Genomic DNA, 21,039 nt, shown 5'->3' with positions numbered 1-21,039 from the left:
GCCACTCCTCACAGAAGTATTCCCTGACCAGCCCACCCCAAATTGTCACCCCCTTATCCTTCTCTATCTTTTTTGGCTTTCCTTTTTACTTATGGTTCTTTTTACCACTTGCCATTATATTATATATTTATTCAATTGTTCATTGTCTGTATCATAAGAATACAGGCACCACAAGGACAACGCTGCTGCTACTTTATTGACTACTGTATTCTCAGCACCTGAAACAGTGGCAAGCACATAGTAGGTGCTCAGGAGATTTTTGTTGAATGAACGAACAAATAAGCCAGGCTGTCAGTGGGCGCCTCAAGGAGACAAGTTCCCCGGGGAATGTGGGCAATGATTCTGTTTTCTGGTCCTGGCACGTAGAAGCTGGGTTGGGCTGGGGCTCAGCCCCTAGACTGGGAAAATATTCCTGACTGAGACAGGTTTGGAGTTCCCAGGAAGGGGAATGAACATACCTTTCCTCCACGTATTGTGAGAGTAGCCTCCCTACCTCCCTGGCAGGTGGCCGGCCAGGCGCTCCAAGCCCTGCAGGGACAGAGAGCCCCCTCCCTGTCTTACTGAAAAGCATTAATAACAGAATGGGAGGGTGATCTGATGACAAGAGCCATATGTTTCAGAAACTTGGAAACTCCAGAAAACACAATGCAGAAATAAATCACAACCCATGTATATACCACTTTTTTTTTCTTCTTACAAAACTGAAATCCAATGGCCCACTTTATGTTGTAACCAACTTTATTCTTAACTTTATACTGGCATTATGGTGTAGCTCTGTGTCCCCACCCAAATCTCATCTTGAATTGTAATAATCCCCATGTATTGCAGGAGGGACCCAGTGGGAGGTAACTGAATCAAGCAAGTTTTCTCATGCTGTTCTCATGCTGTTCTTACTATCTCATGATAGTGAATAAGTCTCATGAGATCTGATGGTTTTTCAAAGGGTAGTTCCCCTGCACATGCTCTCTTGCCCGCCGCCGTGTAAGAGGTGGCTTTGCTCCTCCTTCACCTTCTGCCATGATTGTGAGGTCTCCCCATCCATGAGGAACTGTGAGTTCATTACACCTCTTTTTCTTTATAAATTACCCAGTCTCAGGTATGCCTTTATTAGCAGTGTGAGAACAGACAAATACAACTGGGAACACATTCCATATGCCTTTAGCCACTTATTCTATAAAGCCATTCTTAACGGTTGTCTTATATTCTAGAACCCAACAAAACTACAATAGCGTTTTTAACCAATCCCTTTTTGTTGGACATTTAGGTTTCTCCAGACTTTTCATTCTTGGAAACAGTGTTACAGTGAGCACCCTGCATCATACATCCCAGTGCTCACCTCTGACTGTTTCTTCAGGACCACTTCCCTCTCTGGACAAAGCTGGGAGTCAAATCCAGGCTGGTGAAGGAGGCAGCGGTCCTGTTTAGTTCCTTCTGCTCTGAGCAGTGCTGAGTGGTCCTCAAAGGTCCCCTGCACATTCCTCTGTCCTCAACACAGCCTTGCCCAAGACCTGCACTTTTCAAAATTAGAGTATCCCATGTGGGCAAGTTTGGACATCTTCAGAAAGTCCTTTTTGTGGATTCACATGTATTTGTCCAAAAGGAACTTGTAGTGTTTCACATTTTATTCATACATCTATCAATGTGGTATCTAGGCTGCTTGAGATCTTAAGTCCATTCCCTTCTCTGAGGCTCAGTTTCCTTCTCTGTATGATTAGTGGATGATATGGCCTCAGAGTCCCTTCCTGCCCCATCCTACCAGGGCATCTCCAAAAGTGCTGTGTGCTATAGAAGAGGTCTGGGTGTGGGCTCTGCCAGCCTGGCTTTGAATACCAGCTTGTGAAATACTATGATCTTCAGCAGCTTCTTTGAGCTTTCTGTGCCTCAGTTTCCCCTTCTATGTAATGGGGGTAACAATAATGTCCACGTCCCACCTCACAGGCGTGTGGGGAAGAATCAATGAGATTCACCTGAGCCACCTCTTGACACAGTGCCTGGCTCAGGGCACGGTACTCACCAAATCTACTTTTATTATGACAAGACTTGATCTTTCCAATTCTTTTTTTTTTTTTTTTTTTTTTTTTTTTGAGACGGAGTCTTGCTCTGTCGCCCAGGCTGGAGCGCAGTGGCCGGATCTCAGCTCACTGCAAGCTCAGCCTCCCGGGTTCACGCCGTTCTCCTGCCTCAGCCTCCTGAGTAGCTGGGACTACAGGCGCCCACCACCTCGCCCGGCTAGTTTTTTTGTATTTTTTAGTAGAGACGGGGTTTCACTGTGTTAGCCAGGATGGTCTCGATCTCCTGACCTCGTGATCCGCCCGTCTCAGCCTCCCAAAGTGCTGGGATTACAGACTTGAGCCACCGCGCCCGGCCGATCTTTCCAATTCTTTATCTCATTGACCACACTGATTTTGTCCCTGTTTTGTCAATGAAGAAACAGGCTCGGAGATGGTGGGACTTGTCTCAGGTCACATGGCCAGTTCAGGAGCATAGCCAGGCTTATTCATGCTCTGACTCCCACTCCAGTGCTCTCTGCATCTGGAAGCCTGACCCCCAAACAGTGACCCAGCCCTGCAGTAGTTCCAGGGACCGTGGGAGACCTAGTGGCTGAGGGTCGAGCTTGTGGTTCTTTCATTCTGCCTCCCATACTTGACCTTCAGGCTCTGCACAGAGGCGCCTTTTTCACTGGGCAAGCATGGACAGCTAAGAGGAGTGTGTGGCAGCTCACGGCATGTCAGGTGGTCAGAAAACAATGCCAGGTGCTGCTGAGCTGGAAGAGCCACAGTGGCCAATATGCTTTTATCAAGATTTTTTTAAAAATGAAACTCAGAGGAACATTTTCCTCCCCAGAAGAAAAGGTGTGCAGCCCACCTGGTAGGTCCAGGCATGGACCCACCTACCCCACCATGATGCCTTTGGGTGAGCCTCAGCTGGTGGGTAGCAGAGCTGTCCTGGCCCCAGGAGACTCAAGGCTGCCTTAAGACTCTGCTCCAAAACACCATGGAGTCTGTGCTCCACTGGCTCAGGGAATGCTGGGGCCCTTCCCCTGCCCTGAGCTTTACCCTGGGGATGGTGACACACATCTTCTCTGTTCCCAGGTCCTCTAGACCTCCTTGAATGAGGGGCAGAGAAGGATCTGGGCAGGCACATGGCCCATCTTCAAAGCCCAACCAGAAATGGCCCAACCCCTCCCCATCACCCTGCCTTCCCCCAGCCCAGGAAATCAACCTGCACCTTCCAGATCTTTGGGTTTTCACCTAATTTTTTCCATCCTCCACCACCCACCACCACCTCCACCCCCTACCCCTACACACACATTCAAGCTTCAGTTTTAACACTCAAAAGGCAAGAACTGACTACTGACTTCCACTGAGTCATCCCTACCCTGCAGCAGTGAATTTCCTGAGTCCAACTGCCCTATAAAGAAAGAGGAAATGCCAGAGAAGGAAGAAAGATTAATATTTCAAAAAAGAAAACCATCTGGCCATATAATTTTACATTTATTCTTATGATCAGTTAAGCTGTATCTCCCTTAGACCATAAATTCCATGAGGGCAGGACCTGCATCTGATTGGCTCACTGTCCCATCTCCAGTGTCTAAGACAGGGGACCTAACACACAAGGAAGAATGAAGACCCGAAGAATGAAGAGCCAGCCACCCTCCTTTCTTGGGCTCCCTAGGTGAGCTCAGAAAGGACCCCTAGAAGCACACAATGAAGAGGTTGAACCAAACCTGTGGTTGCTAAGCTGGGCTCTATGAAGGCAGTTGTGTGAATCCTGTTTTCATGGTTTTAAAAAGTATAACAAAATCAACCCTCCTCTCCTCCCTGGAACAGCTTACACAAGCTCACCAAGATGGCAGCCTCATTGATTTTTCCCAGCCGTCCAGGGACTCTGGTTAGCTATTGATGACATCACAGACCCCAACCCAACTCCAGCTTATGTGACCAGTACTGCCAGTGTCTACATGGCATTAAATGAGCTTGTGACAGCCATTGGCTTCCCCGTGCATGTAGGTTGTGGTAGAAAAAAATGTGGCAGGGAACACAATGCAAATTGTCCCCTGAAGATCCAAGTGAGCTTTGATGGGGAGAAGTTTTGGAACCCCAGCTTAACAGGTACTTGGAGTTCCTCCCAGAACCAAGCACCTCAGGTGGGCACTTTCTTTCCCAGATCACTTTCTTCCTCATCAAAAATACCCTGAACCCAGGTGCGGAGCCTCACACCTGTAATCCCAGCACTTTGGGAAGCCCATACGGGAAGATTGCCTGAGCCCAGGAGTTCGAGACCAACCTGGTGAAATAGTGAGACCCCACCTCTACAAAAAAAAAAGAATTGCTTTAATTAGCTTGGTGGCATGCATCTGTAGTCCCAGCTACTTAAGAGGCTGAGATGAGAGGATGTCTTGAGCCCAGGAGTTCAAGGCTGCCATGAGCTAGGATCACGGCACTCCACTCCAGCCTGGATAATAAAGCAGGACCCTATCTCTTAACAAGATAATAATAATAAAGTCCTCTGAGCCCAGAAGGAGGGAGAGAAGGGAAGTGGAAGGAGCAAAGTCATTCCTTTGGATCCTGGGGAAGACTAGGAGCAATTCTGAAGAGATACAAAGCCCAGATTTCCATCAGGGGCTGTAATAGGGAAGACACTGGACCCCTCCATAGGACCCACCTTCCCTGGCACCTCCCACATCCCCTGAGTGGAAAAGGAGGCCCAAGGCTGGCTCCTAGGGCCCACAGCCCAGAGCCTGCTGCATGAGATTTTAAATTGTCTCTCTCAAAGTCCTTGCTAATAACAATATTAACAACAGCTCACTCTTAACGAACTTACTCTTCTCTGGCTATGAGTCATGGAGTGCATTTTACAGACATGTGCTCATTTCTTTTCAACCCTCACAACAAGGCCTTGAGAAAGTATACGATTATGCTCATTTTACAGATGAGGAAACTGAGGCCCAGAGAGTTATGATAGATTATTGCAGTAATGGCCCCCAATTGTTCGTGCACTACCCTGGGCAGTGCCCTCCCACCCTGGCTCAGGACTTGACAATGGGACTTACTTTGGCCAATAAGAAAGAAGCAAGCATATTCCAGGTGCGGTGGCTCACACCTGTAATCCCAGCACTTTGGGAGGCCGAGGCAAATGGATCGCTTGAGCTCAGGAGTTTGAGGCCAGCCTGGGAAACATAGCAAAACCCTGTCTCTGCCAAAAATACAAAAATTAGCCAGGCATGGTGGTGCTGCCTGTGGTCCCAGCTACCCAGGAGGCTGAGGTGGAAGAGTCGCTGGAGCCTGGGAAGTCAAGGCTGCAGTGAACCACGATCATACCACTACACTCCAACCGGGGTGACAAGCAGAGATCCTGTCTTAAAAAATAAAAAGAAAGGAGCAAACATAATGCCTGCAAAGGCTGGAGAAGTGCTTGCACACCGGGGCTTCTCTCTCACTGCCTCTGAAGTCCTTTTACCGCTCTGTGAACAAGCCCAGGCTCATGGAGAGAGCCCCGTAGTTCATCATCCCAGAGAAAGCCAAATTAATCAGCCAGTTCCAGGGATCCACCAGCTAATGGCAGACACATGAGTGAGGCCAGCCAAGATCATTCAAGCCTTGCCCAGACCAGGACAGCTCAACTGATCCCAGTGGAAATTGCTGATTCCCAAATGGTAAGCTACGTGAATGTTTGTTGCATTAAGCCACTGAGCTGTGAGGTGTTTGCTGCATAGCAAAAGCACCTGACACAGCGGTGAAGTCATTTGTCCAAGGTCACACAACAGGCTGGAATTCAAACCCAACCTTTCTGTGCACTTAAGAGCATGTGCTCTTAACACTAAAGCCTTAGTGTTTACAAAGTCCATTTATTTTCATTGCAGGTCCCTAGTGAGTCTATGAATCCATCATCTCTGTGCGGAAACTCAGAGATGTCAAGGGACCTATGTTAGGTCACACAGCTGCTGAGAGATGGTGGAGGACATCCAGCCCGGTTCCTTTAATTCCTCTTTCCTGCTGTTCTCGCCACTCCACGAAGGCTGGAACAGACAGAGCCCAGGGCTCCGGTTTACAAATCAACCTCTTCCTCAACCTCCGAGGTCCTCCACAATCCTTCTTACATCTCATGAAGGGCCCGAGGTTCTCCCTCCCGCCATGAGTTTCTCAGACAGAACAGATGGCACCCTCGTGGGGGAGTCAGGACAGTGGACCCACCCCTTCCCACCCCTCACCCTCCCCTCCCTGCATAGTAGGAGCTGTCGGTTGTCCTGGATACAGCAGGTAATGGAAAGGATGGCAGCTGAGGTCACAGCGTGAACCAGGACGGCTGTGGGCAGGGAGAAATGGCTTCCCAGACACACTTGTGCCCTTTCGCCCAGCCTGGAGTGAGAGAGGAGGGCATGGTTGGCCTGGCCATGCCCACACTAGCTAGCGTAGGAGACCTGAGGTCCCCATGAGATTCCCAGGATGGGCTGAGAGTAGGGGGAGGTGAGTCAACCGCCCAGGCCTCCCACATCTAATTGCAAGGCAATGGAGAAGGAATGTCATATACCCACGTGGAGTACCATGAGGTGAAAACAGTCGCTCGAGGGTCCAGCTGAGGCCCTGGCCTGATTGAGTAGCTCCAGAGTAAGGACCTAAGAACAAGGTCTCCTTCCCAGAGGAGGGACTTGAAGTGATGGGGTCCCTCTACCTCCACCAAAACCACTACATAAACAAGGAAGAGGCAGCTGTGGCCCAAGGCAAAGAAAATGTCTTAAAGCCATTCTGACCCGGATTTCACTCCCACATCCCCTCCCTACCACGCTCGACACATTCCTCAGTATCTCTGAGCCTCAGCTTCTCATCTGGCAAATGGGGGCAGTCATCACAGATCTCATGGGTGGTTGCGAGGTCTAAGTGAGAAAATACAGGGAGAGCTTCTTGTAAACCACAAATGCTGCGTACATGGAGGTGATGCAGGGATGCCATGACCCCATTGCCCATCTGGCCCCTCCAGACCCAGTGATCTTCCAGCCCTGGATGAAACCCCATCAACTTCACTTCTTAGAGCTCAAAGGGCCCATTAGAAACCATCTGGTCCAAACGGTCTGATTTTACAGACAGGGAAATTAAGACCCAGAGAGAAAGGCTTTGCCCAGAGTGTAACAGCCAGTGAACATGGTGTTGGCCCTAGAAGCGGGTCTCGTAACTTGGGTTCTTTCTACTCCTTCATGCTATCAAAGCTCACCCCTATCCCCTGCACCCCATCTCTCTCCACTGTGGTCTGCCCCTAGGTAGAACTGAATCAGGGAAGCTTCTCTCTGCTCCCTTATTGGCTAACACATCCCCTGTTTTGAGTGAAGCCATGCTGGTGAACCACATTAAGAGGCTGGGCCTCCCCCAGGAGGCTCCTGCACAGTATCTGTGCTCCAAATAATTTAAAGCCCTGGGTGTAGCCCTGTGAGAGACAGCTGAGATTTTAAAGCCTTTGGGGGTCCCGCCAATCATATCAGCAGCTGCCCTTGTCCTCACTGGGGTCAGCAGCGGCTCCACCACAGCCCTGGAAGGAACTCCCTCACCCCATCCCAACCATCAGAGAAAGACTGAATTGTTCCACATCCCAGACATAATCCAAGGTTCACAATGGTTACCAGAGCTGAGTTATCCCTTTTAACTCTCAGAATGCTGAAAAGTGTGTTTCCCCCTTGCGGGGTGTTGCACATATTCCCTACTTTAGTCATAGTGCCCCCTCCTTCCAAAGCCCACTCAGCCCTCTGCTTACCAATGGAGGAGAGTCTGGCTCAAAGCCCCTCCTTGGAACTGTCCTCCGATCTTACCCTCCCCTGAGGTGTCTGCCACCCTCTCTCCAAACTCTCTCCAAATTAAGAACCAAGCTCCTTGCTCACCTCATCTTTCCCAGGGTCTTCCAGCTCCAGCCAGCCCACCAGATGCCCAACTCGGCACCCAAGCTCCACGCTGCCAACAGGCAGGGCAGCCAGCCAGGCTCAGTGGAGACAGGCCAAGCCCAGAATTCAGTCCCAGCCTCATCCTCCAGGCCAGCAGGCAAGGGCAGTTGAGATAATGATGAGGTACTCCAGCCCCATTTCTGAGCCCCACCTCAAGCCTCAGTTTCCTTCTCTGTAAAGCAAGGATAACTGTACCTTCCTCCCAGAGCTGCTCAAGGATGAAGTGAGACAGCACACATAGACACCTTGCCTGAGGAGGCTTCCAAAAGGGTCTGGTCCTCACCTCTTCACAGGGGTGGGCTCGGCAAGCCTCCTCCCTGCCTCCCTTGGGCCTGAAGATCGCCTTGGTTTTGATCTCTCCCTGCAAAGCTGGCGAATGGGGGCAGTCATCACTGATCTCGTGGGTTGTTGTGAGGCCTAAGTGAGAAAATGCAGGAGAGCTTCTTGTAAACCACAAATGCTGTGTACATGGAGGTGATGCGGGGACACCATGACCCCATTGCCTGTGTGGCTCCTGCAGACCCAGTGATCCTCCAGCCCTGGATGAAACCACATAAACTCCACTTCTTACAGCTCAAAGGGCCCATTAGAAACCATCTGGTCCAAATGGTCTGATTTTACAGATAAGGAAATTAAGATCCAGAGAGAAAGGCTGACCAACAAAGTCCCAGCAAAGTCTGACCCTGGCTTTGTTACATCCTTATGTGCTGGTGCCGGCCTGGGGTGGTTTTCTTTCGTTGTGATTTTATTCCTATTCTTTTGAATAGGAAACACTTGGTTCAAAACTCAAAAGACAGAAAGGTGTATACCGGGAAGAGTAAGTCCCCCTCTCTCTTGTCTCCTAGTCACTGAGTTCCCCTCCCCAGAGGCAACCATTGCCCCCAGACCCTAGCAATCTAAGGATTCTCTACATCTTCATAAGAAAAAAAAATGCTCACGCATTTATGTGACTTTTCTATCATGCACACTGTTCTGCATCTTGCTCTTTGTCTACCCAAGAGCCTGTTTTGGCAGTCCTCCCATAGGACGTTGCGAGCTTCTTTCTTTTAATGGCTATATAACATTCCATTGCCTGGATACACCATCTTTTTTTTTTTTCTTTTTTGAGATGGTGTCTCACTCTGTCACCCAGGCTGGAGTGCAGTGGCGTGATCTCGGCTCACTGCAACCTCCACCTCCCGAGTTCAAGTGATTCTCCTGCCTCAGCCTCCTGAGTAGCTGGGACTACAGTGCCCACCACCATGCCCAGCTAATTTTTGTATTTTTAGTAGAGACAGGGTTTTACCATGTTGGTCAGGCTGATCTCAAACCCCTGACCTCAGGGGATCCGCCCACCTCAGCCTCCCAGAGTGCCACACCATCATTTCTTTGCCAACTGCCTATGCCTGGGCTCTTCTGTTGTTCCCTATCAAACTATTACAAACAGTGACACAATAAACCACCATGTTATCTGTAGGATAAATTCCAAGAAGCTGAATCTCTAGGTCAAAGAATACATGAATTTATAATTTTGATAGATAATGTCAAACTAGCCTCCATAGAAGTAGTAACAGCATTATTTGAGATGCCTATTTTTCCACACGAATTTCAACCCAGTATATTATTATATGTTTGAAACCTGCTCAATCTGATGGATAACAATGAAATGATTGGCTACTCTTCATTTTCGTCTCTGATTATGGAAGAGAATGAGGAATCTTGCACAATGCTTAAGAGGCATTTGTACTTCCTTTCCTACAAACTGCCCATTCCTGACCTCTTTTCTAGGTTATTTTTCTTTTTCTTATTGATTTGGAAGAGCTCTTTATATATTAAGGAATTTGGTTTTTGTCTGTGATATGAGCTTTAAGTATTTTTCTCAGTACTTCACTTATCTTTTGATTCTGCTTATGGTGTTTATTTCCATGCAGATTTTTCAAATGTCATTATGTTTACTGATGTAAATTTTCTGGAGTATCTGGGGTTTGGGTCATACTTAGAAACCCTCTGAGTTTTAAACCTTGACCCACACTGACTCCTCATGCTGATGTCTGGCTTGACCTTCCCACTCTAGTTTGACCCACTGTTAATGCCGGCACCTGCTACCTCTACCCAGCCTCTTCTGGACAGCTCAACCTGGCCTTGGCTAGACACCCCACTCCCCTTCTCACTGTTGTTTCCTCCATCCCCTGCCCCCGCAGTTTGGTCTTTGACATCTTGCCACTTCTCCAGCTCCCCTGCTTCTGTGCATGTACAGCGTGTTCCTAGCCTGCCCAAAGCCCTCTGGCCCCTACTCAGGACCTTGCCCCTCCAGATGAGCAATGCTGTCACCACTCCTTATTCATCCCCTGTCTCTCCAGCTGTGGATCTCACTGCTGTAGCACCCCAGCCTCCCTGCTGCTCCCAGAACACAACCACACACTTCGAACCCTGACCTTGAAGCTCTGATTCATGAGTCCTAGTTGAAAGGGTAGGGGGGTCCAGAGGTGACACAGTGGGTGAATAGCAAGGGGAGGAGGTTGAGTGGGAGGCAGAAATGAGTCTTTCCAAGTCCTCTGCTAGCAAATTACAACATGGCTTCCTCCTTCACAGCAACTTAGCTGAATTTCTATCTTTATTAATCAAATAACAAATTTAATTAATTACTTTAAATTGCTTTAATTGAATCTAGAACGAGAGCGTGGACAAAATCCCAAGAAGTAATGAACCCAGGCATTTCCAGCATCTGGAGTTGAAATGATCTTTAATTTCAATTTGGGAACAAAAATCACGTGACTGCCGTCAAGCCCTCCCTTCACAGCCTGCTCCCTGCCAGCTTCGTTACTGCCTGCGGCGCTGACAGGGCCTCCGCACCCTCTTCTTTCGCCCTCCTTAGCAGCAATGTTCTTCCTGCCTCAACTTATCTCAGCTGAGAAATGGGTACAGGCCCTACTTGCAAGTGTCCTGTAAGTACTGGAGCACAGGAGCTGCTTGGAGATTGTACAGTAACAGACCAGAGAGAGGAACACATTGATCAGACAGCAGCGAAGCTCTCAGGAGCCAGGCACATCCTTGCCTCTGGGCCTTTCCCCGTGCTGTGCTCCCTTCCAGGAATGCCTTTCTTTACCCTTTTCCAGCTGTTGCATCCCTGCTTTCAGTTCAGATGGCCAGTGCAAATGTCCCTTTCAAAGGAAAGCTGCTCCCCCTCCCCCACCCCAGAAAGGAGTTGGAGAGACAGAAGTGGTTTCCCTGGTTGGCAGTTGCCCTCCAAGTGGTAGCTCTGGGCCAGTAAGAGGGAAAATGGAACACAACTAACATTTTTTTTGACAGGGGTCAAGGTGGGAAGAATATATTCTCTGGATATGAAAGATGAGCAGAGAGAAGCTCAGAGAAGTGAAGTGATTTACCCAAGATCACACAGCTGGGTAGTGGTCAAGCCACACCTGACCCTAGGCCTGACAGAGCTGCCTTCCTGGTCCTGGCTGGGTATCAGAAGAAAAAGCCCAAAGTCCCTCTTCAAGTCCTATCTTGCTGTTTTCTCTCCACCCTGAGCCAGCAGATCCCATCAGTCTGCTCTCCCTGCTCCCTAATACCCTCTCCCTCTTCTGACTCCACTCACCCTTGCCTCCCAGGTCTCTCTCCATCCTGGGCATACCTTTGTTCCAGCCTGACCTCCAGGTGCCCTGTGTTAGAAGAATGCTAAGGCAGCCAAGGTACTCCTGAGTCTTTCATTCTTATTATCATGATTATTATTTTGTATTACTATTTTACTATTAGTCTTCCCCTCAGCTGCCAGGACTCTGTTGGCATCCTTTTCATTGTGCCATGCTCCTGCTCAAACACCTACCATGGCTCCCTATTACCTGTTGCCTCAAGTTTAAACACCTCTTCAGGCTATTAAGATCCCCCAAAACTTGGCTCCACAAAGTTCAGGCAGCTCCCCTAACATACTCTACGTCCCTGGAAAATTTACTGACCTTTTTTGAACCTCCATTTTCTCCTCTGTAAAGTGGACATTGTAATCCCTACCTTGTAAGACTGTGCTGAGGATACAAGGAAAAGAAACCTGTGAAACCCAGCACAGTGCCTGGCATCTCGGTAGCCTGCAGAAAATGTGAGTGCTCATGCCAGCCACATCTCCTGCTTCTCTAACCTTACCTCCCGCTGGGCTGCCGCACACATTCTCAACTCTACCCAGGATGGGGTCTTCACTTCTCCAGGAATAACTTTTATAAAAAAAAAAATTTCTACCACATCCTTCAAGGTTCAACTCAAATGGACACACCCCTAATTCATGATTCATTTGGGGACTAGGAGTAATGCACTGTCTCTCATTCTGTCTCCAAGTAGGATTTGGTGTAAAGCCATCCCAAGAGGCGGAGCCCAATCTCACTGTCCAGGGATAGGGTCAAGGAATTCTCCATCAGCCAGGATCTCTGAACACCAGATTCTGGCTGGAACCCTTGCCCCATCCAGTACTCCATGACACCTATCAGGGTCCCGCCCACCCCCTCCAGGAGTCTCTTCACTTTCCATTCTCCCTGAAACAATCTGCTGCTTAGCAAAGCCTTTTTAGGCATTAAAGCACATCACACCCTTCTTTTCTCCCAGAAAAGCTCTTATTTTCCTGAAATCTCAGGAGCCAGTTTTTCCTGCCAAGAATATTCCACCTCAGCCCAATCCCAGGAACTGCAGAAGGATCAAGATGCTTGGAGGGACCCCCTCCTGCTCCCCTACACCCCTTTCCACTCCAGCTCCTGCATAAGGGAGCAACCCTCCCAATTACTGGTGGGAAAAGTGGGTCCCTAAAGGAAAAAGAAAATTTGTGTGTCCAAAGTCAAAGAGAGAGTTAGTGCACCAGGAAACGGAATAGAAGATATTAGTAATTCACCTTCCCTAGGGGGAGACCTAAAGCAGAGGTCGTCCAGGGTTGCAGGAAGGATCAGTGTGATCAACGACAGGCCCACTATAACATTTAGGGGCCTGGCCAGGCATCTCCTCTCCCCACAGGGCCTCCATAACAAATAACCAAAAACGGGCTTAAAGCAACAGAAATGTAATCTCCCACAGTTCTGGAGGCCAAAAGTCCAAAATCAGTGTCGGTAGGGCTGACTGTCTCTGGAGGCTCGAGGGGAGGGTCCTTCCTGGCCTCCTGCAACTCCCAGGGGTGCTTGGTATTCCTTTGCCTGTGGCACCCCCGTCTCTGCCCTTCATCACCCCAGTCTCTGCCCCTGTCTTCATGTGGCCTTTTCCTCTGGGTCTCTCTCATATCTCCCTCTTCTTTCTCTTATAAGGGTACCTGTTAGGATGCTCTCGTCTCAAGATCCTGAACTCCCTTACATCTGCAAAGACCCCGCTTCCAAATAGGGTCTCATTCACAGGTCCTGGGGGTCAGGACTTGGACATATCTTTTGGGAAACACAGTTCAACCCATTACACCACAGGAGCCCTGCCAACCACGCCCTGGGCCTCACTGCCTCTGAAACAGACCTCTTTGGTTTTGCCCAAAGGGGCTTTGACAGCCTCAGCCTGGGAAGCTGCTCGCCCGTCCCAGACCTCTGACTCTGCAGAAAATGGCCCAATCTCTCTTGGACCCTCCCTGATAACCTTTATTAGAGGGGCCCTGGGAATTTTCCACGGGTGAAGCACGATGTGACCTTAGAAGCCAGGCCCTAGTGCCAGGGAGATGGAGTTCCATTCCTGGCTCCACCACTTGTCAAACCTGTGACTTTACATAACTCCCTGTGCCTCAGTTTCTCCATCTACAAAATAAAGGTGTTAATTTGTAGGTTAAATAAAGCCTCATTGGTGTTTTTTTGTATTAGAAAGAACACAGTGAATGCCCCGGCAGGGCAAGCAGTTGGTGTCCATAACCAGTTACTATCATTGTACCCCCACCATTCATTTATTCCCAGGAAGCATCTCCCCAGCCATCCCCTGCAGGGCCCTCAGCCTTCCTCTCTGTCTCCAAGGTGCTCAGGGAACCTGTTGTTTGTCTCCTGAAGGATATATTGTTACTCCCATTTTACAGATAAGAAAACGCGTTAATATGGGTGGCACTGTTTGCTCCAATGACAGTCACCCATTGTTAGGGGAACACTGAATGGAGCTCCCCATGCACGAAGATACTCATTTTTTGAGGTCTGTTTATTTTGACTCTCTCCACTCTCCCACCGTTCGGTCACCCATGGCGTGGCTGTCATTAGAATAAACACTCAAAGCAGTTTGTCTTTCCCTACATTCCCCCATCCTGGCCTCATGACATATCCAGGGGTGGGGGTCGGGCAGGGCAGATGTCATTGTCATTGTTACTCCCATCTTGCAGATGATGAAACTGAGGCTTAGAGAGGAGGAATCTAGCTCCTAAGATCACAGCACTTTGTACTGGCAGTGGCAGGACTCAGGTCTTCTGACTCGTAATTAGTGTTCCATCCATTTCACAACACAGTTCAGAACTCAGTCATTCATTAAACAGTGAAGACATAATAACAACTAACATGCAATATTTTTACAATGCTGAGAGGCAGGGATTCCTTTCATCCCCATTCAAGAAATGAGAGAGTTGAGGCTCAGAGAAGATCACAGTGTCAGGATTTGAACTTAGGTCTCTGTGCCTGCTCCCAAACCAGCTCCATACCCACTGTGCTGCTCTGGCTGCTGCAAGAACCTGTTCCACCTGAACCCTGAAAACCAATCATGGTCTCTGCCCTCATGACACTCCCAGTCTTGGAGGGGAGGTAAGTCTAGGTGGCCAGGGGTCAGCTCTCCAGGAGGCAAACAGAGTCGGAGGGCAGCACAGTTTCCTCCCCCTCTGAGAGGAGCTGCCCTCTCCTCCCCAGAGCTGGATTGAGATGGGAGTAGGACTAGGGAGCCACCATTCTGAGAAGAACATCCTGCCGATTCCATCCCTGAGATGTCCATTTGGTGTGGGGACAGGGCAAGAGGTGTTGCCGGTGGGGCTCACTGGGGCTTTGGGGCTGGGGCCTTTGCAGGCTCCTCCAATAAGGGAGTTGGGGCTGGGAGGCCTATGGTGAGTACCGGCCACCCCAGCAGAGGGAGCAGATGTCTCAGCCTCTCCCTGTTCCCTGGCAAATCTCATCTTTTATAAATAGTTGTACTTGCTGGGAGCCAGAGAGAGTTGAGGCTTCAGCATCTCTGACAGCCCGGCAGAGCCAGGCCCGTCTGCCTGGAGCTATGCGTGCTCACATAACACCCCCTCCCCAGCCCGCAGCCCAACCGCCACGAGGGTGTCATTGCACCCAGGACGCACGGCATCTTGGCATGTGCTGGCTCCACGTGGCTGGTGGGTTGTGTGGGCTCTTGGGCAAAATAGCCAAGTAATCAGAAGGGACTTTAGAACAGACGGATTCTGGAGGTAGTGAGCTCCTCATCCCTGGAAGGGTTCCAGGGGAGCTGGAGGTCTATGTAACAGACATGCAATTAACGAGCTTTGGGCTCTGAAGGATGGTGAGGGAAGAGGGAAAAGGCTGGGCCCAATGATCCCAAAGGGTCCCACTGTACATCTAGGGTGGCATAGGCGGGGACTGTCAGGGCCATGGGTGGCTTAACAAGACTGTGACCTCCCTCCCAAGCTTTAAGATGCCCAGGAAACTCACCTGTGTGGGTTCCTGGAACCCTCTGCTTCATGCGTGAGCCCGGCAATTTCTCTGGATTCAAGAACGCCAGGAGAGGTTCTGTCCAGCATGTGGGATGCATTACTCATTAACTGCTCATCACTGAGCATTTATGCAGCTCCTACAAAATACACCAGTGAGGCTGCCAGCTCCCCAGGCTTTCTGAGAAGCCCAGATCCTGGGGCAATGTTCCCCAGCTCCTCTGATCTGTGAGGAACCCTTGTTAGAGTAGGAAACCTGTGAGCCTCCTCAACCTTGGAAACTCCCCATTTTCTCAAGTTGAAAACAGGAAATCCTTGACCTTTGGGATCACAGGTGAGTGTTCCCAATCTTAAACCATGAGGACAGGGACCAAGTCTGTCTTATCCACTGCTGCTCTTGTCCATGGTAGCATTTAAGTAACTGTGAGCCAAATGAATGAATGACTGGGTGAACAAACGATGTAAACGTCACCACATCACCTCCTTGCAGGAAGCCTGAGTCACCTGTGAAGCATGCCCTCTGTCCTCTCTCTGAGGAGGTAGGCGACAAACATGCTTTAGAAAAGATACCACCTCTGGGGTCAGACTAACTGGGTCCCAGTGCTGGCTCTGCCTCTTATTGGGTGCATAACCTTGGGTGAGTTCCTCAACCGCCCTGCTTCATTAGCTGCAAAACAGAGATGATAATCCCCACCCCATAAAGATGCCATGAGAACATTCTGAGACAACATTTTTAAATTGCCCAGCATCTAGTCAGCACTCCATAAATGATGCTGGTGGTAGTCATTAGTGCCATTCTCCAAATGTTTGCAGTTCTCTTTCCAAGCACATGGTGGAATCCTACTTCCCCACCCTCATGAAATTGGACATGGCCATGATTTGCTTTGGCCAAAGCAATGAGACCAGAAGTGATGTGCCTCTCCTTGATAGAGGCTTTAGGAGGTCATGTGTAATTCACCACATTCTCTTCTTCCTGCTTCAGCAATCAGCAGCAATAAGGTGGAATCACGACCAGCCTGGGTCCTGGAATGAGGAACACATGGGGCAGATCTAGCCAGTGGCCCCGGATGGCAAGGCATGAGGTAGATTGTAAAGATGGCCGGACTTATTCCTCCCCTCCCTGTGTGCCTTCCCCTTTGCGAGATGGCTTTGCTATTCCTCCCATCCAGAGGCGAAGTCCATTCCTACAAAGCTTGAACCAGCTCGGCCATGTGATTTGCTCTGGCCAATGGCATATTTTTAAATATGATACAAGCAGAGGCTTGTGAAGTGCCTGAGTATTGGAGCTTGCCCTGTTTCATGGCTGGGAAGGAACCCTTCTGCCACTATGTGAAAAAGCCTCAGCTAGCCTCCTGGAGAAGATCACATGGAGTGAGGCAAGGCCCCAACTGTTCTACCTGAAATCCCAGGCATGTGAGTGAGGCCGCCCTAAACCATCTAGCCCCATCTGAACTGGCACAGACCAAAATAACCACCCAGTCAACCCACAGAATCAGAAAAAAATATTAAATTTTTTTGTTTTGAGCCACTAAGTTTCAAATGGTTTGCTACTAGGCAAAGACTAACTGACAGGACATAGCATGAATGGGAAATAAACCTCAGAGTATTGAGCCACTGATCTTTGGGGATGTGTATTACTGCAGCATAGCCTTGCCCATTATTCTGATTAATATGGTATTTCCTTCCCATTTCCCTGTGGGAAAGGAAGTATATCCCACTTAAGTTTAGAGTTTTATCCTCTACGGTTCTCCTCCTGTTCACCATTGCCTTCCACTGAACCACTCTCCTGCCTCTTGGTCTAGGTAGGATCTCCTGTTATCCCCCACACCCCAAGGATGGGTTATCAACTAGGCACATCATGGAGCCTTCTGCTCACCCCCTACTTCTGGGCCAAACTCTCCAGGGCTGTGTGAGCCTTAGAGACAACCTGTAAGAGGTTCCCATATTGTGACTCAGTGTTTGCTCTGGGCCCTGAGGTGAGACTAGCTGGCCTCAGCCCACATTCTGCATTCCCCACCCCACTTCACTCTCTTGCATACTCCCTGGCTGCATGGTATGGCAGATAAAGGCACTGGCTTCAGCATCAGATGCACCTGGATTCAAATCCCAGTTCTGCTGTTTAGCTTTCAATCCTGGGCCAGGTGTGGTGGCTCACACTTGTAATCCCAGCACTTTGGGAGGCCAAGGCAGAAGAATCGTTTGAGTCCAGGAGTTCGAGACCAGCCTGGGCAACATAGGGAGACCCCCCCATCTCTAAGAAAAAAAAAAAAAAAGAGGTCCCAGCTATACAGGAGGCTGAGGCAGGAGGATTGCTGAAGCCTGGGAGGTGGAGGCTTCAGTGAGCCATGATTGCACCACTGCACTCCAGCCTGGGCAACAGAGCAAGACCCCATCTTCAAAAAATACATATGTATATATCTCCTGGCTCTGTCACCTCTTATCCATGTGACCCTGGGAAAATTATTTAACCACAGTGAGTCTCAGTTTCCTCCTTTGCGACGTGGGGATAAAAGCTCTCTGTTCACACAGCTGCAAGAATGATAAATATAGTGTCTAGCACAGCACCTGACACACGGTAGGCGCTGAAGAAATGGTAACTGGACATCATTTGGAGTCAGAGTGTCCAGTTCTCAAATTTCAGTTCTGCCATTGACTGGCAATGTGTTCCTGGGCAAGTCACTTGGCTTCCCTGAACCTTAGTTTCCTCTTCTGTAAAATGGGTGTTTAATTGTCTTTTTAACAGCTGAGGTAAGGATTTTAAAAGGAACTATATATAAAGTAGGTGGCACGTAGTAAGTTCCAAAGAGGTGGCAGTTCTTTCTCCACCCTCTAGCTTGCAAATTATTGTGATAGCAAAGGTGGTTTCACCTCTATGCCCTTCCTCCCCTGCCACACGTACACAAAGAGCCTGCACACATGCACACAATCGGAACGCAGTCAGAGCGGGCTTGCTGTGGGGGACAAACAGATCCCAGTGACCCCACATCCCTCTGGTCCAGGAATAGTTTCTGTGTCCACTCACCCCAGAAGGAAATAGCCTGGTTCTATCATGCATCACATAAACAGGAAGAACCAACAGTGCTGAGGTGGTGGGGAGACCCCTGTGAGCGTCTCATCCACCATCATCCTCATCCTCCCCCACCTTGCTTCACCCTCTCCCACAAGCGTGCTCCAAGACTGCTCGAGAGCAGTTTCCATGGCGATAGCATTTTAAAGTTTTCTAGGAGCAGAACAGGAATAATTTTCCACCTTCTCCTCCTCCGTGGCAATCCTGGGAAAGGGAGCTTATTACAGATAAAGGATGGGGTGAGGGGCAAGGAGGAGAGAAACAGCTCTTTCTTTCATCGCATGACTGAAGAAGGTCACGCTGAAATTCCCCACACCCAGCTCCCTCTCCAGCCCCCACTCTCTCCCTTGGTCTTCACCTACCTCTGTTTGGATGAAGAGATGGGATGGGTATGAGTAAAAGAAGAAAGAGAGGAAAGAGAAAAGAAAGAGAGAAAAAGTGGGCCAGTGTGTGCCCAATCACATGCATGCACTGCTCATAAACACAGTGGCTGCAGGAAATTTCCACTGGTCTCTTCTTGGGAAGTGATGATCATTAACAGAGGAGAAAAGCTGAGTATTAGAAGCAGAGACGCTGGGCGTGGTGAGTCATGCCTGTAATCCTAGCACTTTGGGAGGCCAAGGCAGGAGTGTCACTTGAGGTCAGGAGTTCAAACTAGCCTGGCCAACATGGTGAAACCCAGTCTCTACTAAAAATACAGAAATTAGCCAAGTGTGGTGGTGCATGCCTGTAATCCCAGTTACTTGGGAGGCTGAAGCAGGAGAATCGCTTGAACCCGGGAGGCAGAGGTTGCAGTGAGCTGAGATCGCACCACTGCACTCCAGCCTGGGTGACAGAGTGAGACTCCATCTCAAAAAATAATAATAATAAGATAAAAGCAGAGACATCTGTGTACCCTGGCTGCAGCCCATTATTGAGTCAGTCTACATGTTACAACCACCTTATAGATATCTCCATAATCTACCAGCCCAAAGAGGGTCCATATACACTGTGAAAGCGTGTTGTGGCCATGATGCCCTCTAATGAGGGTGGACACCATACTGTAATGAGGTACGGGGGATGGGGTGCTCTTCTTTCACTCTGATTCCTGCTTGCCTTCACAGCCTCCTTCCTCTCAGCCCCCAACTACATTCCTTTATGCCTGTTCTCCAGTCTTTGAAGGGTTTTTTTGTTCCAGATTGTGGGCCCCTATCCAGTTTACATAGAATTCGTTGCCACTATCCCTAAGGCAGACACCATCCAGAAGTGTAAGGTGAAAATAGACCGTGAATGGCCTGCCTCCCTTCCCCTCCTGGCATGACTGTGAAGAAGGCATCTGCCCCAGACCAGGTGTGCCAGAACCCCCAACAGGTTCAAGGGAGCAGGCTGAGGAACGGGATGGGAGCACAGGCTCAGATGGACCCAGTAAGATTTCTTCCAGGGCTGAGCTTGGCCAAACAAGTCACATGGGGATCATGCAGAAGACATCAGCATAAGACGCTGGAAGAACCAGATTCCAGTCCTGATTCTCCCACTCACTAGCTGGGCAGCCTTAAGAAAACCACTTAGCCTCTCTTTGAATCTCCTCTGTCTTACCTTATTTTCCATCCTATCTGTCTTGTTCAAAAAGGTTGTTTTGAAAATTCAAAGTGAGAGCACTTCAAAAGTTAGTAAGTACTACACACTGGTAAGATATCTCTTTCTATGACTTTGGCAGAGTCGGTGACAAAGATAAGCTTAAAACCTGGTCTCAAATGTCAATCTAGAAATGCAGAATCCATGGACAATGAAGTAAGAGATGAAGTACTCTAGTGTCACAGGGAAACGCTATGTGGCCTTGGACAAGTCACTTGTCTTCTGGGGGTTTTGTCTTCCTCTGTCAAAAGAGGTTCTTAAGGGCCTTTTGTGGCAGGAACCCAAGCCAGATGCGAGGCCAAGTCAAGCTAGAGAGTGTGGACCTGGGTGGGGTCAGCACCAGGGACAGTTCCCATGAGCCTGGGAGACCAACATTGATCTGAGTTAGCAGAGACCTGGGTTCGAGTTCTGACCTTGCCTCAAACTTAGAGTATTAGTTCAAGATGGTGTCTTCTCACTGCTCAGAAGGCCCAGGAAAGGTTGAGTTCTCATTATAAAAGTTCACAACTCTTCTAGGGAGGCAGCGTGGTGCAGTGGTCAGGAGCACATCCTACTCACAAAGAAGGTGCTGGAGCCCATGAGTACTTGATAGGTTGCTCCTCCTTCCCCAGTCCTGCCCTAGGAAGCAGTGTAGTGGAACTTCTGGGGAGCTGTTTGGGTAGAAGAGCCCAGTGAATTCTCCTTCCTCGTGTATAGACCTCTGGATTTCCTATGCCTTCCAGAATTACATCCCTGTATTCATTGAGCCAGGCACCTTTCCATAAACCCTCTAATCTAGTTCCCATGATAACCACTAGCTTAGGCATAATTATTCTTACTTTTCAAATAAGAAGCTGAGTATGAGACAGAGGCACCAAT

This window comes from Theropithecus gelada, chromosome 14 (assembly GCF_003255815.1).
Source record: "Theropithecus gelada isolate Dixy chromosome 14, Tgel_1.0, whole genome shotgun sequence".
In the NCBI taxonomy this organism is placed as follows: domain Eukaryota; kingdom Metazoa; phylum Chordata; class Mammalia; order Primates; family Cercopithecidae; genus Theropithecus; species Theropithecus gelada.
The sequence above is the reverse complement of the archived record's forward strand: the minus strand, read 5'-3'. Positions refer to the sequence as shown.